This window comes from Ochlerotatus camptorhynchus, unplaced genomic scaffold (assembly GCF_037179485.1).
Source record: "Ochlerotatus camptorhynchus isolate MF236.1 unplaced genomic scaffold, CSIRO-AGI_Acam_v1.1 ptg000353l, whole genome shotgun sequence".
NCBI lineage: Eukaryota > Metazoa > Arthropoda > Insecta > Diptera > Culicidae > Ochlerotatus > Ochlerotatus camptorhynchus.
The window spans coordinates 175,377-200,000 of record NW_027040841.1 but is presented as its reverse complement, the minus strand read 5'-3'; the positions used below and the strand labels follow the sequence as shown (position 1 = coordinate 200,000).

Here is a 24,624-nt window from a genome sequence, read left to right as displayed (position 1 = left end):
GGTTCCAAGTAAAATATATACACAGAATTATCATTGAATAAAACACGCTATCGATATGTTCATCACTGGCACAACTTCCCGGTACATACTTTCCCTTAAGGGATGAGCTCAGCAATGACATGAAGCACATTTTGTACCATTGGTGCAACTCTATTTGCACCAGCAATTAGTTCGAAACTCACTGACCATAAGTAAATTGCTCTGGGGGCCAGCTCTCAAACCATAACACACTTCCATCCATACCATTCGCAATCCGCGCCACCATGAATTATTATTCCCATAAACCGGCGCCAGAGGTGTGCTGAACCAAATTCCGTTTGAAAATCCATCGATAGGTAGCGGTGACGAGTACAGGCTGTATGAATAATACCGACGGGTACCCAAAGTTTTTGGCATTCCAAAATCCTGTTCGTCAAATTAGTCCCATTCGCGAATGAATGATTGAACCCTGTGGCGAGTTGTCCACGGCAGCAACTTTTTCCCACACAGCAATAGCGGTAGCAACAGTGGCAGCAGCAGTTCCGTGTCGTTGGAACTTTTTTTGTTTTATTCAAATTTACATACGACTCATTTGGAGCTGGGAAAAAGTGCCTAATCTAAATTGGAAATATGAACGCGTCGGCATGTGATAGAAATCTAGCTATACACACTGATTGATCTTCTCTCTTTCTCGATGAAACAGATATTGACGAGTGCGTAGAGCTGGAGCACGGTTGCGACCACTGTCGGAATGCCTACGGCGGGTACGAGTGCACCTGTCCGGCAGGTTACGAGCTGGCTGACGATGACAGGACCTGTCAAGATATAAACGAGTGCGAAGCCTACAGCCACGCAGAGGATGACTACGACGATGAGGAACAGGAAGATGGGCGCCGCAACTCGGTGGATGTTTGTTCACACGAATGTGTGAACACAGTCGGATCGTTTGAGTGTAGATGCCCGGATAACTTTCATCTGAATCATGACCGAAGGACGTGCGTGAGAGATTTTTGTGCAGACTTGTACGAGAATCCAAACAAGACCCGGTGCTCTCATGAGTGCAAAGATGGAACGGAGGGTTTTGTGTGCAGCTGTCCGGAGTTCTACATTTTGGATGAGTACGATCGGAAGGCTTGCAAGAATGTGTACAGCTGTGGTGAGGAACACAAGAAGCGCTGCAATCCAGGGGTGTGTAGAATGATTGAGGGTGGTGACTACAGATGTGAATGCCCTTCGGGGTATCAACAGCATGATCATAGTTGTCATGATACCGATGAGTGTGAACAGGGTAGACATCTTTGCTCCCACAACTGCCATAATATAGCGGGAGGGTACGAGTGCAGTTGTCCAAAGGGGCTACAGTTATCCACGGACAGCAAAACATGCGATGACATTGATGAATGCGAAGAACAAGATGATGAAGACCTTTGTGGTGATCTTAATTGCTTGAATACGTACGGAAGTTACAGATGTGTATGTCCGGAAGGAAAGGAGCTGGATGAATACGGCATCTGTAGACAGATGGACTTGTGTACCACGGATAATGGAGGTTGCTCGCATATCTGTACATTTTTCAATAGAGAAACGTTCTGCGACTGTCCAGACAATATGGAGCTCGCAGAAGATGGGAAGACTTGCGAGGCGATCAACGACTGCAACCTTAACAATGGAGGCTGTTCGCACATCTGTGATCCTAGTGCAGAATCCCTCTGTGGATGTCTGCAAGGATATGCACTAGGTCATGATGGTCGTACATGTCAAGATATCAATGAATGTCGTGAAAACAACGGAGGCTGCCACCAGAATTGTGTGAACTTTGAAGGTGGGTACAAGTGCAGCTGCTTTGAAGGGTTTGAACCTACGTTGGATGATGATAGCCTATGCCAGGACATCGATGAATGCCTTACGAACCAAGATGGATGTGATCACTCTTGTCACAATACGGAAGGCTCTTACCGTTGTTCCTGTCACAGTGGGTATCGCTTGGCCGATAACGGCCACTCATGTCACGATATTAACGAGTGCGAAGAACATAACGGAAAATGTTCGCACATCTGTATTAACCTACTGGGAGGTCATCAATGCTCGTGTCCTAAAGGACTTTACCTCATGGAAGACGAACACACGTGTGACTTTGTGGATGAGTGCGAGTTGAACAATGGTGGATGCTCTCACGGTTGTCACTACGAGCACGGTGTCGTTAGCTGTACGTGTCCGAAAGGGTTCGAATTGGAGCGTAGTAGCTTTAAGACGTGCGTCGACGTTAATGAGTGCGATCAAAGGAATGGTGGATGCTCGGACACCTGTACTAATCTGCCGGGAAGCTATTACTGTTCGTGTCCGGAAGGATTCGAGCTGGGTCGCAATCGCCACACATGCGAGGACATAGACGAGTGCATCGAAAATAACGGAAACTGCACGAACATTTGTATTAACCTACTTGGAGACTATAGATGTGCATGCGAAGCAGGGTTCGAACTGGAAGAGGATGAGCAGACTTGCCGTGATGTGGACGAGTGCGCAACGAAGATCCATGACTGTTCGCACTTTTGCGTGAACGTTCCGGGGACGTTCGAATGTGAATGTCCCTCTGGGTTCATTCTGGGACGGGACAAGTTTACCTGCGACGACATCAACGAATGCGAGACTTTTTCGAATAAGGGAGGTTGCGAACATCACTGCATAAACATACCGGGGTCGTACCGATGCGGCTGTGAAGATGGCCATCGTTTGGAATTGGACAACCGGACATGTTCGGATATTGACGAATGCTCGGACGAGTTTAGAAAGTGTTCCCATGATTGCGTCAATACCAAGGGTGGTTTTGAATGCTCTTGTCCGTCGGGGTTGAGGTTGCACGTTGATAAGGCGACCTGTCTGGATATCGACGAGTGTAAGATAAACAACTTCAACGGAGGATGCTCGCACATATGTGAAAACCAACATGGAAGCTTCACGTGCAGATGCCCAGATGGGATGATCTTGGGAGACGATCTGGCATCTTGCGAAGATGTTGACGAGTGTTCAACCTTGAATGGAGGCTGCAGTCAGCGATGCGTCAATCAACGTGGAGGTTTCAGATGTGAGTGTGAATCAGGATTTGCGTTGATGAGTGACAACAAGACCTGTGAAGTCAGTAATCCATGTGCTTTACGGAACGGTACACTTTTGTAATTTACGGGAAGGACTTCCCGTGTGCTCCTGTCGGGAAGGGTTTGTTCTGAACAAAACCAACAAGGTAAGCTGCATGGATTTTGATGAATGCCGATCGCCAGCCGATAACAATTGTCAGCAAAAATGCGTCAATATGGAGGGTTCGTATGCTTGTGATTGTTATGCCGGGTACGAGAAGAATGCTCTTGGACAATGCATAGATATCAACGAATGTCTCGAGGAGAATGGAGGCTGTGGAGGCAAGGCAAAGTGTATTAACCTAGCTGGCAGTTTTCGTTGCGTGTGTCCTCCGGGTTCTAAAATGGGTAAGGACCGTAGGACATGCTTCGAAATCAAGGATCGTTGTAAGCCCCTGACAGCTCCAAAGAATGGTGAAGTACGGTGTTCTAGGTCTCGTCATAAGACACAGCTATTCTACCGAACAAAGTGTTCGATTTCGTGCAACAAAGGATACAAATTGCTGGGACCGGGTACGAAGCACTGCAACGGGACGGGACAGTGGGACGAAGGTGAATCGCTGTGTGTTCGTAAGTACTCAGATTTTGTAAGTGCTTGTCGTTTATTTGAATCAATCTCAATTGTACTTCCCAGCTCAATCTTGTCCACGGCTTCAGCGTCCAGAGCATGGAACTATCCTACCGGTAGCATGCATGACAGGTAAGACCTTTGCCGGTGAACGTTGCGTGCTGCACTGCAAGTCCGGTTTCAAACCGGTCGGTAAACGAACGGCAGTTTGTGATACTGAACAGAAGTGGAGTCCCACTCCAAATCTACGTTGTGCTCCTATGGCAACGGTAGCCCCAGCCCCAATCAAACCGCAGATTCAGTGTCCTCCTGACGTTGATGAGGTTCTCCCCGTTGGACATTATACCATGAAGATTCAATTGGAGCAGCCGAAAACCAACGTAGAGTGGTACCAGTTTGTGGATGCTCATCCGGCTTGGGGTAAGCAGCTGGAGGCAGAGCTTCCAGCAGGGGAGACTTCGATGACGTTCCGTGCGAGGAGTCCAAACTCACCGATGAGTGATGTCTGTCAGGTTTTGATTAAGATAAGAGGTACGTCGTAGTTGTTAACATTTAATAGATTCCAGTACATAACGAGATACGTTTTCAGAACGGAGACCACCGCAGGTCGTTAACTGTCCAGACTCCTTCAACGTTCAACTGGAGAATCACGAGACATCCCGGTCCGTGTACTGGGTGGAGCCCAACTTTGACACTGAATCCGAAATCAAACAGCTGTATAAATCCCACTCTCCAGGTCAGATGTTGATAGCTGGCGTACACTACGTCAATTACGTTGCGACGGATGCTGATGGACTGAGTGCGAAGTGCAGCTTTGGAATCACCGTTAAAGGTAGGGTTTTTTTTTGCGTTATTCAAATTGCCTTGGCTAATTATTCTCGTCTCTAGCTCCACCTGAACCATACGAGCCACGACGACCTGTCCATCATCGACCGCTGGAGACGAACCGCCTCGAGAACCACGAATCGTACCTGATCTGTCCGGGCAAGTCCCCCATTCTGGTAGACTTGAACAGCCCCGTAAGTAGACTGCACATAATTTTACACACCATTTGGCATCCCCATCACCACCACCACCACCGCTGGCCTGTGCACGATCATAACCAAAGCCGAAAAACTACCAGCCAAAGTCACGTACCATTGCATAGATCTAATAATGTACCTAGTACTGTTCCAACGAATGCAGCAACTACCACCACCTCCGCAAAACCATCGAAAAGCTCAAACAACAGCTTAAACTCATCGTCCGAGGCGAACAAACTACCCGTCCGTCACTATCAGCCATCAGCAGGCAATAATGATCATCGCAATAATCATAATCATAATAATCACCGAAAACAAATCGTCCCAATGCGACCTCCTGTCCCGCGTTATCCACACGGGTCTAGTCGTAGTCGTCATTCCACCACTTCAACTATGGTCCATATTTGGGACTGTTCCGAAGAAGCGGAGGATGAATATGATGGCGAGAATGGCGACGATGATAGGATGAATGAAGTGGATGGCAAAGGAGATGAGGAAGGCCAGGAGAAGTACGACGACAACGACGACGACGACGACGACGACGAAGAGAGTAATCATATCGCAAATCAATCTAACCATATAGAGTACTTTATCGACATCGTCCATTGGCTTGTGCATCGTCGGCGCTATCATCGGCCACGGTCGAATCATTGATCCATGAGGCTTTGCATTTAGCATTAGTTAGTATAGTAGATAATTGTTACATTTTCGAGATGCAGATTGTTGGACTGTAAATTTTATGTGAATTTTACTATGTGGGAAATCGTCGAGGCTCTCATATAGGCAGGGAACCCCGATCCATGCACACCAAGAAAAACATTAGTTTAATCGGTAGACCGATAAGCAGTATTAAAAGTTATGTAAAATGTATTTATGTAGGGTAAACGCTCCTATAGTTGCGGTACGTTAGAAGCGTTAGGTTCCTATAGTTGTGTATTGAGTCTCCATGCACAACTTTAGCAACCTAACGCCTCTAACGTACCGCAACTATAGGAGCGTTTCCCCTAGAGAAAGTTTACTCCATAAGACGCCGTTGCCAGTTTGTGTATTCATGTACATTAATTATATTTAAATGATTCATCTTATTCTTCTTATTCTTCTTCGCATTTCAAGTTTAATGCTTATCGCATTTTAGCTTATTGCGTGCTCTTAACTTATGCACTTCCACAGTTATTAATTGAGAGCCTGTACCATTTTTGCATTAGTATAATTGTGTGGCAAGCAGTGCTGTAAATTCTCAAAATCATTGGAACATTTTTGATGAAAATGAGAAAAGTAGCTATTCGCTATCAAAAGGGACCTCTTCCGAATGGGTGATATCAATTGCTTAGTCATTTGACGAAGGCATGGATCATTCGCATTTGAGAAACGCTATATATCATTCAATTGAGTGTAACCTACACACAAACGGAGCTCTGGTCGACATTCCGGCGAAAAAGCTAAGCCAACCCGACACCAACCTGACTTCTATCAAACCCCAACCCGATGTTGACCGGACATTGACCCAACATTGACCCGAAATAAACCCAAAATTGAGCCGACAACAACACGACATTGGGTCGACATCGACCTTAAATTAGCCTTACATTGATCCGACATCGGGTCGACTTGTCTGTTCGGGACCATTTTGCTGGATTTCTTCCATACTCCACTGTCGTATATCAAATGATACTGAGTGACTCAATTGACAGTGACAATGAGCTTCGAATGAGACAGGGGCTCTTCAAATTATGGTCATGTGAGACGTTTACACAGAATTGATTGAATGGTTGTAGTGGTTCATCTTCAATCGAATGATATGAAAATTTACAGCACTGGTGGCAAGTGCAAACATACCCTATGCTCAGGGAAATCGACGAATCTTCCAACCCGTAAAATTCCTAAGCCGGACCGGGAATCGAACTCTGCATGGGTTTGCTTTGTAGCTGCGCCTTTACCAACTGAGCTAAGGGAGGGCCCGTATCGTGGTCTTGTAAACTGTGATTTAAATGGAGTTGTCTGGCCTAGCTTAGGGACAAAAGGTCTAGAGACAAAAGGTCGAAAGACAAAAGGACGAAAGGGACAAAAGGTCAAAAGAAAAAAAAACGAAAGGCCACAACCTAATGAATATTTTGAAACTTAAAACTCAAAAAAGAAATATGATTTTATATGATTGTCACTTATAAAAAACTGCTCGTTCTTTGAAATATGGTTTTCGTTAAAAAAAATGTTTTAGGATTCGAAACATTTGTTTCTGTAACCTTTTGTCCTTTTCATAATTTATTCTTTCGAACTTTTGTCATAGATTTTATGGATTTAAAAAATTTTTGTTCACTTCCCTCTCATGAGTTTCAAAATTTTAAATTTTTCAATGACGGTTTTTGGAAAACAGTTATAAGATTTAGCACACATTAAGGTAGTAGAAACGCATTTGCCTATCTACGGATCATACTTCATGAAAAGTTGACAATACTGCCAACAATACCAACACAGCCAGCTCTTGAAAGCATCCTGGAAAATGATTATATTATACTTCCATAATTTTTCGAAACGATTAGGCCCACTGTGCTGTATTAATGGGACAAGTCATAAAACAGTGGAGCTGTTTAAATCGCAGATTTAAACATAAGGTTTAGGAATTCAACTAATAAATTAATCGTGGGCATCTCGTACGGTACGTTTCGTTGTTTTGTTGTGTTGCCCTGTGCATAGTGCACTGTGGTCCGAAAGGGCAATTTATCAGGCAAAAATATTTACTTTGCTGCTATTCATTTTAGAGGGTAAATGAAATGGGCCTCTTTTTCGAGCAAATGATGATTAGGGTGGTCCTGATTTTTACTAAAAACTGAAATATAACTTTTTTGTTTAAAGTTATACCTGGTTTAATTTTTAAGAAAAAAATTTTAGAAACATATTTAAAGCCACATTGCTTAGATACAATTTTTCTTACTGTTCATCTGACCATACCAAAGCTATTTTTTTTTGCTTTAAGTTAGGGTGTCCTTTAAAATAGTTTTTATTCTTACTTTTAGTTTTGCTGAACAATGTATTTGGGTATAAATGAACATTTAAATGCTATTGCTGGATAGAGCTGGAATTAGGGCGTAACAGCTTTTGTCGATGATTTCCATAAAGTCATGGCTCTCCATGGCAAATAAACATCACCATCGAGTAGGGGAATATTTCCCCTACCCGATGGATATGTTAGTTTGTGTAGGCGTGCCTTGAATTACTAGAAATCATCAAGAGAAGTCATTGTTTACAAAGGCTGTTACGCCCTAATGTCAGCTCTATCTGGATTGGTTATTTTAATCATGCAGTCTTCAAATGTCAATATCTCATGTAGTTGATATGGCATTTGAAAGGTCATAAAAAATTCAACATTATAGGAAAAAACTGCGCGATCAACTTTGTTTTAGAATGGAAAAAATAAGTGTAACTCAGATACGTCTCATCATAGCAACTGGCTGTCTTTAGAAAAAAAAAATAGGTAATAGCTAGTTCTAACTTTTTTGTTTTCCATTTAGCAAGAAATTAAATAGAGATGACTGTTAAAAAAGTTGTAATCTACATTTTTGCAGCTGACAATAAGTTTCTATGTTGAGGCGTTTCTGAGTTACATAAAATTTACAAGTTATATTATTTTGATTATTTTTAAAGATTTCCTACCGCCTTTAAAAAAAATGTGCTCACAGTTTTCACCTTGAATATTGCGTTTTATATGGCCTTTCAGATTCCGTATCAACAACAAAATTATCTATCAAACTATATAGACTACATATTTTTTTGGGTTAAAATTTCCCATAACTTTTGAATTCTAATATTTATTTTTTTATTTTATTTTACTTGTCTGATCTGATCGATATTGCAGACTAGTAAAATAACAGATATTGCTATTCACTAATCCTATTTCTAAACATTGTCTTAGATATATTAAAATCAAAAAGGACAAATACTTCATTAAAACGACGACAACAAACATCAAACGGATGGTTCTGTCCATAAAAAGAGCGGTGCACAGGAAGGCGGAGAAAATCTGCACGCCGGATTGTTCTGGCCGGAATGTTTCCATTTACATTGCTCAGCAGTACTGAGCAGTCTACGTTGCTCTTCAGGTTGTCGAATATAAAAAGCCGCTGCAACAGGATCCTCCTAATAGCCAAGGTTGGTAGATGTATCAAGGCGCAGCGATACTCGTAGGGTGGTAATCGAAACGGATCATTCCACGGAAGTAAACGAAGTGTAAATCGAAGAAAGTTCCTTTGAATACGCTCGATCCGGTTAATCTGAACGACATGATATTCAATTATGCTGCGTAGAGACTTTTCAAGCAATGAATGTCTTCAAACTGCCAAGCACTGCGTACGCCTTGGCGGTCGTTGCAGCTATGTGTTGGGTAAACCTCAGCTTACTGTCAAGTAGCACATCCAGATCTTTAACAGTAGAGTAAGCACTGTCGATACTAGTTGTCAACATGCCATAATCGAAAATGGTCGCCATCCTTGTTCGATAGAAAGAAATTACATTACATTTTCGGGCATTTACATCCATTCCGTTTAGCCTGCACCAGTGTAGAAACGCGTCGATGTCAGCTTGTATGGCACAGCAATCAACTAACGATGAAACTAACCGAAAGAACTTCAAATCATCGAAAAACATTACCTTCGGAAATTTAATCGTTTCGCAAAGATCGTTGACGAATAGAACAAAAAGAAGTGGGCCCAAATGGCTCCCTTGAGGCACATCAGGCACTTCAAATAAAACAGTTTCTGATTTCGGAAAATGAGGATAGCCTTAACCTTAAGGTTCATTTTAATGTAAACAACTTCTCGGAAGACAGTATCTCTCCAAAATGGATAGCAACAAAGGAAATAAAAATGTCTGCTTTATTGGCGTTTTGATCTACAATGCAGTTATTATAATCAAAATTCTGAAACTATATTTGGACTGTTTCATTATAGTCACCTTAAAAGTTTTCAGTTGACTCTAAAAGAAGTCAGATGAAAAATTGAGTGAGCAAAAAAGCTTTTGTGTAATACATTTAATTATTTTTCCTGCTCAGTAAAATGGTTTAAAATGACCCAAAATCGGAATCTCAAGCCCTAAAAATTGCACCGAATCAACAAGAAAACAAATTTTGTTTCATCCCTCCACTATACCAGTCGTTGAAGATTTATTGGCTATCAAATATGTGCCACACTTATAGCGCGTGACAAGAGACGCAAGACAAAGTGATGAAAGTATAAACATCCAACAAAAATCGATCTTAGCTCACATTTTTTCATCATACGCATGATATCCTTATCAGAATCGCTATACAGCATCGTGCCAACATCATCTATCGCTTTTCGCCTTCAGCCTTCGAGACAGTGGGGAAGATCCAGCCTACAAACGTATCAATCCGCAGTAGGTTCGATGCGTCTCATTAATGGGATGCTACACATAATTTATGCCTCAATTTGATTGTGTTTGCTACACACATCACACGCTCACTCAATCACACATTCGCTTTTCCTTCATCACTGTACTTGCTTCTTCCTTTTTAGTCTAGCTCTGGTATCATCATCTCATCATGACACAGCCAGACTAACATTTCTTATTTATTCTGCTTTTATATTCGCCTCTTCGAATCGATCGTTCGAAGGGAAATCAATACGGACGAGTCAATTCCCATCTCCGTTGTTCCATTGGCTGTTGTTGTTAAATTTGTTATTTGTTACGCATAGAAGATGTTTTCGCTTCGTCTCACAGTGGGATCAATCTCGTGAAAGGTGGTAAAATGCACTGGGAGAAATTTGTAGATGGGTCAAAAGTACTTAGAATCTTAGCATTAACAGCAGTATGTGAGTTTGATTGTTTTTGTTCTTCTCTCTCACTGTATAAGTACTCAACAGTTATTAATTAAGGGTTAGTCGAGACATTTTCCAGTTCAAACAAATCCTCAACGCGGACTGGAAATTGACCACACCACCAAGTATTACGATTGCTCAACGTGAATCGGGTAGCACCAGTTTCGTGGTCATTAATGTCATTAATTCATTCATTTTCATCAACCTAATGATTCATACACTCATGCAACGGTTTGGATTGAAAAAGAACTCACTTCAACTGTAAAATATAAAAACAACAAAATCCCTCTGTGCGTCGCTGTGTATGGATATTAGGGTAGGTCAAAATATAAATTTTGTCCACCTCACGTAATCAATTCTAAATCATTACTCGTTCAATCAAAAATGGACTTCAGCAAAGTTGTAGCTGGGAAAATTTAATTTACGAACAGATATTAAACTATTCTGTACAGAACGATGAGTTTAACAAGTTAGCTTTTTGCATAATAATTCCCATATAAACTTAAAAGGCCCACTGCAGTATGATCACAACCAAATGAGCTCAAATTTTGGGAGGATATTTAGGACCTGTTTGGGAATCGATTGAGCACCCAGGAGAAAATCGAAATTTTGAATCACCCTAATGGATATATGTTCGATTGTATAGAAAAAAAAAAGAATAGACCTCATCAGCAGACACCAACATGCGAAAAGGCCCATATCAATTCGGATATAGAATGCCTGTGGAACTGGTATTACTTTGAGAGTGCTGGAAATGCTTCCACGGTGGCGGATGGATGAAAAAAGTGGCAATGATGACACATGGATTGTCACTGAACTGGGTTCCCAAATAAATGCGTATGTTATTTAGTCAGTAGTTAGGTAGGGTTATGATCAAATTGCCATCGTCAACCCGAACTTTCAATTCCGTCCTTACTTAAGGGTCCTGTGCACCACCAGCGGTGCAAAGGGCCAACGTGAAAGACTTCCATCCTGGGCGGCTGCTCGCTTTTGCCTTGACCTGGGCCCAGGTCAGATTCCTATCGACTTGCTTAATTTCCTTATTGAGGCTCCACCGCCATGAGCCCCTGGGTCTGCCTCTGCTGCGATGTCCTGCTGGATTCCAATCCAGCGCTTGCTTGCAGATTTTGTTTCCGCCCCGTCGAAGTGTGTGGCCGACCCACCTCCACTTTCGCTCTCAAATTTCTGTTGCTATCGGAAGGACATCGACGATGGAGCTCGGCATTCGAGATCCAGTTGTGAGGCCACCAGGCACGAATTATATACCGCAGGCATCGGTTGATGAAGACCTGCAGCTTTTGAGTGTTCTCCGCTGATACACACCACGTCTCGCTGGCGTATAACAACACTGATTTCACGTTCGAGTTGAAAATTCGGATTTTGGTGCGTTGACTTATCTGGTTGGATCTCCATACGTTTCGTAAACTCGCAAAGGCAGCCCTAGCCTTCTTGATTCGTGCACCTATGTCGCTCTTGGCCCCGCCGTCCGACGCTATTTGGCTGCCAAGATATTGGAAACTTTCGACCTTCTCCACTGCTTGCCCCGCTACCGTAAAGTTGGAAGGGTTGCCCGTGTTGATATCCAACGATTTGGTCTTGTTGACGTTGATGGTGAGACCCGCCGCAGAGGAGCGTTCGGCTAGGTCATTGAGCTTACTCTGCATATCAGAGCACCGTTGTGCTAGTAGAGCAACATCATCAGCCAAATCGAAGTCGTTGAGATGCTCCACGGTTCGGTACACGGTCTATTGCACCTACCATGATCTCGTCGATTACGATGAGAAACAGTAGCGGTGATAGTATACATCCTTGTCTCACACCAGCGACTACCCGAATAGGGTCGGACAAGGCTCCGTTATGCAGAACTCTGCACGTGAAAGCCTCATACTGCGCTTCGATGAGGTTGACGATTTTATCCGGGACTCCCTTGCGTCTCAGGGCGCCCCACAGATTCTCGTGATTGAGACGGTCGAAAGCTTTTCCGAAGTCAACGAATACCAAATAAAGGGACTCTTGGAATTCATTGACCTGCTCCAGGATGATGCGGAGCGTGACAATATGGTCCACACAAGATCTTCCGGCACGGAATCCTGCCTGCTGCCGTCGGAGAGTCGCGTCGATCTTCTCCTGTATCCGATTCAGGATAACTTTGCACAGAACTTTGAGAACAATACACAGTAATATGATGCCTCGCCAATTGTCGCACACAGTCAGATCCCTCTTCTTTGGGACCTTCACTAAGATGCCCTGCATCCAGTCGGCCGGAAAAGTCGCGGTGTCCCAGATATTACAGAATAGTTGATGCAACATTTGTGCGGATAGCATGGGGTCAGCTTTGAGCATCTCTGCTGATATGCGATCGACCCCTGGAGCCTTGTTGGATTTCATGCTTCGGATAGCTGCTTCAATCTCCTGCAGTGATGGTGCCTCGGAATTGACGCGAGTGATGCGCCGCACCCTAGGCGGATCATGCCGAGATGTTGATGGCTGGTTGGCCATCGAAACTTGAAGAAGTTGTTCGAAGTGCTCAAACCAGCGTTTCAGCTGGTCAGTGGGGTCGGTAAGCAATTGTCCAGTCGTGTCCTTCACTGGCATCCTCGGGTTCATCCTTGCTCCACTCAGGCGTCGTGAGATATCGTAGAGGAGGCGTATATCGCCAGTGTTTGCGTCTTTCTCCCCTTCGTCGGCCAGGGAGTTCACCCACGCTCGCTTGTCCCGTCTGCAAGAGCGCTTGACTTCCTTCTCTAGAGCCGAGTACCGTTGACGGGCTTTGTTCTTGGCTCCTCTGGTTCTCGCCCGCTCTATCGCGGCTTTTGCTTCTCTACGCTCCTCAATCTTCCGCCAGGTTTCATCTGTGATCCACTCTTTCCTCTGGGTGCGCAGCTCACCCAAGTTATTCTCGCTTGTTTCTATAAAGACATTCTTGATGGCCGTCCATTGTTCTTCTACGCTGCCACCTTCTGGAACGTCCGCAGATCGAGTCTCAAGTTCTTCAACAAAAGACCTTTTTACCGCTGGATCTTCAAGTCGGCGTGTGTTGACCCGCCGCCCGAGTCTCTCCTCCCGTGCGTAGGCGGATTTCACCGATTAGAAGGTGATGGTCAGACGCTGCGTTTATTCCGGACATAAAGAAGGCTCCGTCTCCATTTTCGGCTGATGCAGATGTGGTCGATCTGATTTTCGGTCTGTCCATCACGGGAAACCCACGTGACTTTGTGCACTGGCCGATGGGGGAAGAGCGAGCCCCCGATCACCATGTCGTTATTCCCACAAAATTCTGCAAACAGCTCACCGTTCTCGCTCATTTCGCCGAGACCATGGCGTCCCATGACACGCTCATAGTCCGTGTTGTCGGAGCCGATCTTCGCATTGAAGTCGCCAGTGAACCTTATCCACGACGGCATTCAGTTGACTGTAAAAAAATTTCTTGTCCTGTAGCTGGGCAGCATCGGTTGGCGCATAACATTGGATTATGGTAAGGTTACGAACCCGTGTTCTAAATCTGGAAACGATTATCCTCTCATTAACAGGCTCCCACTTGATGAGCGCAGCACTTGCCAGGACGCTAAGTAGGAGACCAACTCCACGATGGCGGGGAGCATTTTCACCTCGAATACCAGAGTATAGTAGTACCTGTCCCGACGGCAGTTTGTGTTCTCCAAAGTTTGGCCAACGAACTTCACTCAGTCCCAGGATTTCTAGCTTCATGCGTCGCGCCTCGTTGGCGAGATGTGCCAGTTTACCCTGCTGGGCTAACGTCAATACATTCCATGATCCAATTCGTGTCCGTTGTTTTGCGCTAAAAGTCGTTGCCGTTAAATCAGTTCGATGTCTTTCTCTGTTGTTTTCTGTAACAATTGTAAAGGTTTCAGAGACAGTAGGTGGTTGGCCTAAGGTCTCCTATCCGCCGTGATGGGGCTGCCATCTTAAGTGTAGCTTCCGGGGAAGAGCATTTCTTATTCAGCCGCTGGATGCCAGTCACACGCTGTTTGAGCCGTACCTCCATGGTAAACAGACGCTCGGGTTGGCGAAGCATTTCCTCTATCACCGTGCTATGGTTACCGCGCCAGTGTTCGCGTCGCACCTCCTCACTCTGCTATTGTCGGATTGACAACATTGCCCAGGCTACGCCAACCAGCTGTGTCCATGTTTCAACTAGCAGTCTTTTGTGATCATATGACTCGTGGAGGCGTGAGGTAGGAACTTGTGAGGACCGGAGCTAGGTATATCGCTCCTTCCAGATTGTCACTCACCATTTTGTAGCCCAAATTCAATTCTGTCCAATCACATTTAAACGTCATTGAATTCACTTCAGCATGAAGGCAAACAAAATGGATTTTCTAGGAACACTTCTTTTGTTCTTAGGAAGAATCGATCCTAATATTGATATTTATGTGGTCTTATAGACTTAGGTTTGTAGCAAACTATCGTACCAAACGTATGATTAATTCGTTCTCGTCAACATTATTGATACATTTGATGTTTATGCTCGGTACGACGGAAACAGGCACCTATGCCGAAGTAGTTCTGAACCCTATATGAAATTAGACAAGTCAGTCAATCACACCCATTAGGATCCGAACATTCTGTATTATTTGGAGTATTGAAAAGGTTAAGCTATTGCAGTTTCTTTGCAAACATCAGATCAATACCCTCGCTCGTTGTGACATGAAATGAACTGAATCGAGCGATAGCGTTAGCGTAACTTCGTAGATTGGATACTAGCGACACTCACGTCTCTTCTGAAATTCTCAGTTAGACTACTTTCAGGAATAATGCATTGGTTCCAATCTAAACAAGAGTAACAGAAGCATGACTGTCGCTATTCCCGGCCACGCCCATCTTTACCATAACTAGGGATAGGGAAGGAAATGTTGATGTAGTACTAACTTAACGAGAAGCCACCGACTTAGCGACAGCCGGCTATCGAAAGAACATATTCATTTTGTTTAGTGATCATGAATTTTACGAGTCATGACGGAGAGCTTGGAATTAAGCCCATGATTTTCCGCTCAGTAAGCAGAAACGATCCCTCCAGGGTCATCGAGCATCTCATAATCCACAGCGCTTCGCGTCAATACAGGACTACGTTTTCGCTTGATATGCAAATAGTTTCCGAGGTTAATGTTCAATATCAAATATACAAATGATGGTGGCGATTTATTGTGCTGTGGAAGAGCTTGGGGTTAAATCCATGATTTTCTGCTCAGTAAGCAAAATCGATCCCTCCAGGGTCATTCAGCTTCTCATAATCCACAGCGCTTCGCGTCAAAGTACGATTAAGTTCTCTTTAGGTATGTAGTGAACGATTAAGATATGCAGAATTCATATGCCTTTTTCGACCGGTAATCAATTTAAAATATACAAATATTAAAGGGCGAACACGAAATTATTGCGACACCGAAAATGTCATGCCAATTTTCTTATAATGTTTAGAATCAAACCAAAATTTTAGGGTAGTTTTATACATATATTTACGTCAAAAATTAAAAGAAAAGTTAATCGATGGAGCCTTGAGTGTAAAATTGAACGCATTTTCGCTTGATGCCCTCCATCAAAGTCTTTACAGTGTCATCCGGTACCAGTTTCTCAGTTTTTTTTTCCATTTTCTTAACATGTCCTTCTCGTCTTTGACTGTCTTCTTGCTCTTCCGAAGTTCCCGCTTCATTATTGCCCAGTACTGCTCCACCGGGCGCAGCTCCGGACAGTTTGGCGGATTCATGTCCTTTGGAACAAAATGGACAGAATTGGCCTCATACAGCTCCAGGACACTTTTAGAATAGTGGCATGATGCCAAATCTGGCCAAAATAGCGGAGCTTCGTCGTGCTGCTGCAAGAACGGCAAAAGGCGCTTCTCGAGGCACTCAGATTTGTAGATCTCGCCATTTACTGTGCCCTTTGTCACGAAAGGTTCACTCCTCAGTCCGCAAGAGCAGATGGCCTGCCAAATGAGATATTTGAAGGCGAACTTCGACATTTTCTTCTTCTTAAATTTGTCGTCCACATTGAACTTGCTCTTGCCGGTGAAAAACTCCAACCCCGGAATTTGCTTAAAATCGGCTTTTATATACGTTTCGTCGTCCATCACACAGCAGCCATATTTTGTCAGCATCTTCTCGTAGAGCTTTCGTGCCCGAGTTTTAGCCGTCGATTGTTGCCGCTCATCGCGGTTTGGGAAGTTCTGTACCTTGTATGTATGTAGTCCAGCTCTCTTCTTTGCATTCTGGACGTAGCTCTGCGACATGCCGATCTTTTTAGCCAAATCACGACTTGAGACGTTGGGATTTGCTTTAATCATCCGCTTCACCTTTCCCTCCGTCTTTTTGTTCTCCGGTCCCGGCTTTCTTCCAGCTCCTTTGCCATGGTTCAACGTCAACCGCTCCTGGAACCGCTTCAACACTCTGGAGACGGTTGAATGGTGAATGTTCAACATTTTTCCCAACTGCCGGTGCGACAGGTCAGGAAATTCCAGGTGTTTGGAAAGAATTTGTTCTCTCAACTCGCGTTGGTTCACCTCCATTTTCGTTGAATCGAAAAACACGACTTCGAGTTTGACAGCATGTACACAATACACATCAATGAGAAAGTGTGCAAAATTTGGTTGATTTTTACCCAATGGTAAAAAAGTTATGCCCTGTTGAATGTGTCGCAATAATTTCGTGTTCGCCCTTTAGTCCCGTTTGCCGAAGATGTAATAAAACACGGATTCATTGACGTATACGACCGTGTTTGGAAATATTTAGAGTTACTTTCTCACGACGGCACTTGGGGGGGGTGAGGAATGTTTATCCATTGCGTGTGAACTCTACAACGTCAGTATCACCATCTGGGAAGAACGCACTGGTCGGCTTAGAGAGTATTCCGTAGGGACCGCTACCTCTCAAAAAGTCTCTATTTATTATACTGGCTCTCACTACGACAGCGTTGTGTTTTGTGCTCATATTGACATCCAAGATTCTGCCGGGTCAGTTGATATTCCAACAGCTGGACATGTGCTTAATGTCCTTCCTTTTTGCGGTCACCTGGCCGTTTGTCGATCCTTTCTTCATCAGTTGGCAATAACCCCGGGTGAAAAAGAAGTGTCTGCGCTAAACTCGATGATCCTTAAATACGCCCACTTTAAATCAAACTCAGATTCAGGTAATCATATCTTCTGTAGATTTTGCAACGTTGCTAATAGCTTCTGCCTTATTTATTCTAAGCCAAAGTGTAATTAATCGATCCAATTTTGAAGACACGGTGCACAAGATTCTGTCTGCTCTCTCTGAATTATTTGACACTAATATAACTGTTTATAGCGAAGGTACAGATAAGCGGCACCTATTTACCGTCAACTCAGACACTTTATCACGTGTAAGGATTTATCTGGGAACAAGAGACTGCATTTGCATCAGCGGCAGCGTACTGCAAATCACTGACTTGTCACCTCCGGCAAAGAAGATTAGAACTGGAGAGCTTTTGGGGGTTCAATCTTGTTTCGTCGGATCAACGAAGAATGGTAGTCCGACGAAACTGCTTCTGTCAACACCAGCTACTGACCTCTCTCTCATTCCTACTCCTGGCGTCAATGCATCTGACAATTCCTTATTTATTCAGCCTACATTACCTACTACTGTTTCGGTAGCCCAACCTTTGCCCGTTCAATCATCGTCTGCTAATGAAGTCGTAACCTGTTCTTCTGTGGTGCAATCAGGCTCAGACAATACTGACGATTGCCTTCCAAAAATGGTCTCCTGGAATGTGTCTGGCTGTCAAACACGCGATTATTGTCTTCATCATGACGGGGTTGGAATTGCTTTCCTTCAGGAGGCTAATATTGACGCAGCAAAATCCGATACTAAGAATTAAATTTGGTTAACTGGGAGCACTCGTAAAAACAAAAAAAAACGTTATTTGGCCATTCTGGTTTCAAAGTGGCACAATGTTAATGTAAACGATATTAATTGCATTGGAATCTTTCAGACAGCATTTATTCCTAACACAATGTAATTTTGATCCAGAAAGTATCAATTTTATACTATCCATTACTTTGTCTATTGACATCAATGGAAACCAGCGTCGGACAGTTACTACAACTTGTCGGTTATGAACAAGAACTCGATTGTTTGAGCCCCTCTGCACATCAGACTTTTATCTTCCAATAATTTCACAATACCGTTATTCCAAATCTTCCTCATTCATCTTCAAGAAGGATGTTTAAGGTATATATTTGATGCGATATGATCACTGATAAAGCCTTTCGTAGAATAGTAGAAAATATTTTCAAAAAGGGGGCTGACAAATTTGGTACATTACATTTCAAAAGCAGTACAGAGAACACAGTATAGTATTGTAATAATTTCGGAAAATTGGTTCACTGAACTATGGTATGGAATCGATGAATATGCTTGGATGTGCATTAGACTGATACAAAATTTGAAATTTTCGCTCGACGGTGCTCAAGCGTTTCCAAATTGGGTACTGTTTAGCCTCCCAAAATTTGAACTAGTTTATTAAGAAACTGATTTGGCACAAACCTTACGAAGTTTACGTGGAAATTGCTATGGGAAACCCAAATGTTTTTGAGGAGCGAAAATTTCAATTTTTGCATTAGTCTAATGTGCATTGACAATTTTACGACAATTTTTTAAAGCAACAAGAAAAATCGACTATTGGTGAAACGCAGTAGGCTCTGCCCGCGAACGGTTGGTTTTGTTTTCGCTGGCGCTGATTTCATCTGTTTTTCGCATTTTTTTTAATTGTATCAAATCAAACAAATATTAGTTTTTTCGTGTGGATAAGTGTAAATTAAGATCTATCACGTCTTAAGAAGTTTTTTTTTAGTGATATTGTAATTAACGTGAACAATCTGGAACAAGAATTTGTTTCGAATAGCTGTGTGTCGCGTCGGTCGGTTTTTCATTTCGCTTGTTTTTGGTGCTTTGCCTCCCTCCCAAGAAGAGTTTCACTGGGTATTTTTTTTTCTTGGTGCTGGCGTTCTGCCTTCCGGAAGAGGCACGCGAATGAGGTGTCAAGCAAAAATTCGGTGCAAATGGAAAACTTCAAATGTGATTCAAAATGTCGTGTTGGGTTGTAAAAACCACGTGGAAGATTTTTTCGATTACCGCGAGTGAACAAACCGGTCCTTTTTCGGAGGCAGAATTTGGTGAGATCCATCTGATTTATAATCAATCATAAATGCATATTTCCATATATTACTAAATACGCGCCAGATTTCGAAACATCACATTTCGAAATCTGGAAGTGTGTTTGCAGTACCATTATTCATATGATAACGGTAGTGTTTACACGCGGGGCTTATTGTATGTGAGAGTAACCTCGGAATGGACGTGAATTACCAGGCATTCTGAAATGGGTTGCTGGATCTGCAGTGGAGCTATCGCTTTCTAACTCCCGGACTAAACTTGCTTTAAATTATTACATCAAGGATTGTTGTAAGCAGGTTTCTTCCATAATACCACTGCCGGCCAGTGGGGGTTAGATTGAATACACATACACACACACATACACATCACATGAACTTAAGTTTACTTTAATTGATTATAATTCAAATTGAAAAGACATAGAGGTTTTGGGCCTACGGGAGAAGAGGTAGTACAATTATTTTCACTCCCGCGAGTTTTCCTCTCAATCAATAGAAGAAAAAAAAGATAAAACACAACATATTTCCTTCCTTTTAATTAGCTACGGGTGTGACAACGATGGCGAGTTCACTATGTTATATTTTCATTTTATTTCAGCAACCTTATCTTTCAGCAGATGATCCGGACAGCAATTTCAACATTAATAAAAAAAACTACATATGCCAGCAACACTGACTGGGTGTATCCTATGGCTTACCTTCCCTACTAACATAATTCCTAAATTCCCGAGACATTTATGAGGGGTCGTAGAGTTCTCTGCATCTCTCTTAAGTAAATGTTGGACTAACATACCTTTCCTATCCCTACCAGTTGTAAGGACGTGGCCAGGACAATCCTTAACTGTTGGAGCGGGATATGTCTTTATCTGGGAGATAGTAATTACTTCCTACTTACTATCTGTCCAGTAATAGATATCCGTCTTGCTCTTAATAGTTTTGAATTCGTACCACCTACGATATTGTGCAACTTGTTCGATGCTAATGCTAATGCTAATGCTAACAAGAAAAATCGACTATTGGTATACGAAGAACCATCCCTTACAATCATATAATTCTATGAATGAACCTGTACATCGTTATGATTTCGTTGAACTGTGTTTGTGGTACCGTAAAAAGGGGTAACATTGATAGTTTTTTGAAGTTTATTTCAAATATTTTTTACAGCAATTAATGTTTTTATTTTTTTTTAAACAAGTACTGAGGATCACTATCCTGAAAGATACGATTGCTGTTGTTTTTGGATCTTAAATGCGCTTTTGAAACAATTTCTAGGCCCTTATTGTTAAGATCAATCAAGCGCTTTGGAATTACGAGTACTGCATATAAATGGTTTGACAACTATTTGTCTGACAGAACTCAACGGACTGTTTTTAATAATTCTGTTTCCAGTCCCGTGGGGGAATAACCTTGGAGTGCCCCAGGGGAGTGTATTAGGGCCCCTGTAATTTATTATGTATATTAATGACTTGCGACGTGTTTTACGATTTTGCGATATTAATCTTTTTGCAAATGGTAGTGTGTTATTTATTGCACCTAAGGATTTAGATGATGCCGTTTTATATTTGAATGAAAATTTGCGTTTTTTTAGTAGATGGTTGAAGTATTAGCTGTTGAAATTGAATATAAGTTAAACTAAATTTATGGTAATTTCGCGGGATAGAGTAAATGAGAACGTCTCTGTTGTAATTGATGATGAGACTATTGATCACGTTCGGGAGATTAAATATCTTGGCGTGATTATTGATGACAACCTTAAGTTCAACTCTCACATTGACAATGTCATCAAGAAAATTACCAAGAAGTATGGAATTCTATGTCGACTGAAAAACGATTTAACTATTCCCAGTAAAATACAGCTATACAAATCAATCATCTCTCCACATTTAGACTTTTGCCCTTCCATTTTATTTCTGGCCAATGCAACACAAATATCGAGATTACAGCGCTTGCAGAATAAAATAATGCGTTTGGTTTTGAGATGTAATAGATTCACTTCCTCAACTTTGATGCTAGATGCCTTACAATGGTTGTCGGTGAAGCAACGAATTGTATATTTAACTTTGGTGTTCATTTTTAAAGTAGTTAATGGTTTGCTGCCTCGATATTGGTTTGTGTTGAATTGAAAGAGGAAGTGACTTTCGTCGATATTATACTAGAATTATTTTTTTTAATTTAATACTAGCATATTTAATAGAAATTTAAACCTTTTTTTTATTTAGTCTTGTTACCGAACATCAGTATTTTGATTTATGTTTACTTTGATAATGCTCGATGAATGTAGAAGAAAATGCGTAAAAGTCAAATAATGTAGTTCTTGAAATATGAAACTTTGTATAATCAGAAAACATCATAAGCAATAAGAATACAACATTGAATTTGTGATGGTTATATCAGAAATACATTTCATAAGTGATGGTTTGAGTGCTATTTCAAACAGGCGAAAAACAATAAAATTGTTTTTTAATATTTTTGTGAAAAATGTAACACATACTATAAAGAACTATTTACCATATCAACGAAAATACCCTAAGCTTCAATATGGAACCAATGTTTCCAAATCGGAAAAAGCGCAGAGAGTATGTTAAATCATTATATTCTACTACCAAAGGCACCATGTTTTACGGTAATTGTATTTATTTTCGCTTTTAAACTTCTTTCATTCAATATTTACCAACTGAAAAAGCATGAAAAACCATTTCTATAGCATTTCACCGGAAAATGTTATCCCCCCACCCAGGCATGGAAAATCATTGGCATTCATTTCGTGCATTCATTTACATTCATTTGCCCCTAACTTTTTGAATCAACATAATTCCGCAAAACAATGTATAGAGCTTTTGTAGGTTTTATTTTTTATTACCTACAACTTTTGTTAACAACTCAAATCCGTATATCTTATGCATGACGAACCAGAGCGAACAGAATCTAGTACTGTTTTTCAGTGAATGTATTTTACATTCACTGAAAAACAGTAACAAGTTCTGCCAGCTCTAATTCGTGATGCATAAGAGATACAGATTTGAGTTACGAGAAAAAGTTGCAGCTAATAACAAAACCTACTAAAGCTCTATACATCATTTTGCGGAATGCTGTTGATGACAAAAGTTAGAAACAAATGAATGCAAATGAATGCATAAAATGAATGTAAATGATTTTCCATGCCTGCCCCCACCCCACCCTATTCTCAAGTGTGGTCTAACTGTTTTTTTACGCTTTCCACATACCTTCCCTAATTTGGTTTCTCTGATCCACGGAGGTATCCACGTATCCAACCAGGCATTCCATAGAATTTTCAGCTGCACAATATGGGGGGAAATATTTTCAGTGAAACATTGAGAGCCCACACAGCCCATGCTGAGAAGGACTTTTGCTTCAGTTGGCAGTGAAAATGGGGTTTGTTCGTTTTCATTTCATAAGGTTTACAAGAGGGGAATATTTCAGATGGTTCACCATTAGGATGGTTCGCAAAATATCAATTTTGCTCCACCAAGCTCAATCTATTTCAAATCAGGTCCAGGTACTTCTCCAAAAAATTAAGGTCATTTGGAGGCCCTTTGAAGTTTACATGGAAGTTACAATGGGAAAAGTAAACTTTTTGTTCTCATCGTTCTAGCCGTTTACAGCGAAGGGCTAGAACGATGAGAACAAAAAGATTGCTTTGTTCATAGTAATTCTCATATAAAATTCAAAGGGCCAGTGCAGTAGGAGCTCGCATCCAAATGAGCTCAAATTTTTGGCTTGAAATCGATTGAGGTTGGCGGTGTAAAATCGATATTTTGAACTACCCTATTCACCGTATTTATCGAAATATGGGCTCACACTGATAATGTTAAACTTATAATCTATTCTGAAGATTCTTTCGTAATAACAAACGAATAAATTCCTTATGACTCGGCATTTACGTTGTATTCATTTACTTTTATTACCCACCCCCTTCTACCATCTGTGGATCAGTGCTCGAAATTGGCCATATGTGGTTTACCGATTTCTCAGCCACCACCAATAAAAAAAACCTAGCAATCAGAGAAAATCTCTCCAATTCTGACAACTGCCCAGCCATTTTCGGTCGAACCAATTAAATCTTATATTGACCGGGTCATTTTGATCGCCTCTCGTGTCTCCCACCACCCGGCCACCGAATCATAGCGCCAATAAATGTCGATTACCTACTACTGGAGGTCGACATATTTTTTTTTGCTCCACCTTCCACCCACGACTCACGTAGGTTCACTTTTGTTATTTTTTTTTATCATACTGCGAGCCTTTAACACCAATTCTGTGCTGATTATTATGATTACGATTATTGCCTGCTCATCCGAATGATATAATTGTTATTGCGATAGTTTACTGCGACATCAATAAGAAACGGAAACATGGAATCGTAGGGAATGGAAGGAAAATAAAATCAGATCATCGAACAATGTGCAATTTTTGTTTTAGCATCAGTTTTTTGGTTGCCTTTGAATCAAAAATGTAGTAGAGGGATGGTTGTGACTTGTTCAAACGTGGGCACGGAATGTTGATGTAATTCATGGGTTTGGTCGGCCGAAAAGGTAGATGCATCTTTTATCCGGAAATCACTGTGTTAAATTTTTTTTAGAAGCCCAATTAAGAGATGAACTAGCCTTAGGCTAAAAATCTCTCTAATAAAGGAAAAAAAAAAAAAAAAAAAAAATAGAAGCTCAATTTAGAATCTTCGCAAGGACCGAGAAGCGAGTATTGTTTTTCACTATTACCCCTCGTTCTTCAAACTTAAAAATGCACGGGAAATAAACCTGAGTGGCAACGCACCTAGATACAAGGTTAAAATAATTTAATGCATGTTTAAGGCTGCCGTTTTGGTTAAAAACTATTCGAATCGACGGTTGGTCAAACGATATGAATTGAGTACCATAGTACTTAATGTTCTTTTAGTATTCGTTTGAACAACATTACTATATGATCAGGGCTATTA

At 41.8% G+C, this 24,624-nt stretch overlaps 1 pseudogene; it reads left to right on the top strand.

The window, feature by feature from the left end:
- Window positions 1-24,624, top strand: part of LOC135709172 (uncharacterized) — a 256,458-nt pseudogene that overhangs the window by 187,738 nt on the left and 44,096 nt on the right.